The sequence below is a fragment of the Terrapene carolina genome, unplaced genomic scaffold (assembly GCF_002925995.2).
Source record: "Terrapene carolina triunguis isolate 2854851 unplaced genomic scaffold, T_m_triunguis-2.0 Scaffold33715, whole genome shotgun sequence".
Taxonomy (NCBI): Eukaryota; Metazoa; Chordata; order Testudines; family Emydidae; genus Terrapene; species Terrapene triunguis.
The window spans coordinates 1-226 of record NW_020698066.1 but is presented as its reverse complement, the minus strand read 5'-3'; positions in this window follow the sequence as shown (position 1 = coordinate 226).

The window sequence follows — 226 nt, the reverse complement described above, 5'->3', positions numbered from 1 at the left end:
TTTTTTTTTTTTTTCCAGCACTGGGTGCTGTGATTACACAGCCATGTTAAAGTGCTGCCACGGCAGCGCTTTAGCATTGCTAGCGAAGACATATCCTTAAATACTGTTACCTTTCTTAGTAGACTCCTGCACACTTTCCTCCCCGCTTGGTTATGGAGCTTTGATTCTGACTTTTTTTGAGGTCATGTTTACAATTTTTCTTCTTACAGCAAACAGATTTTGTACT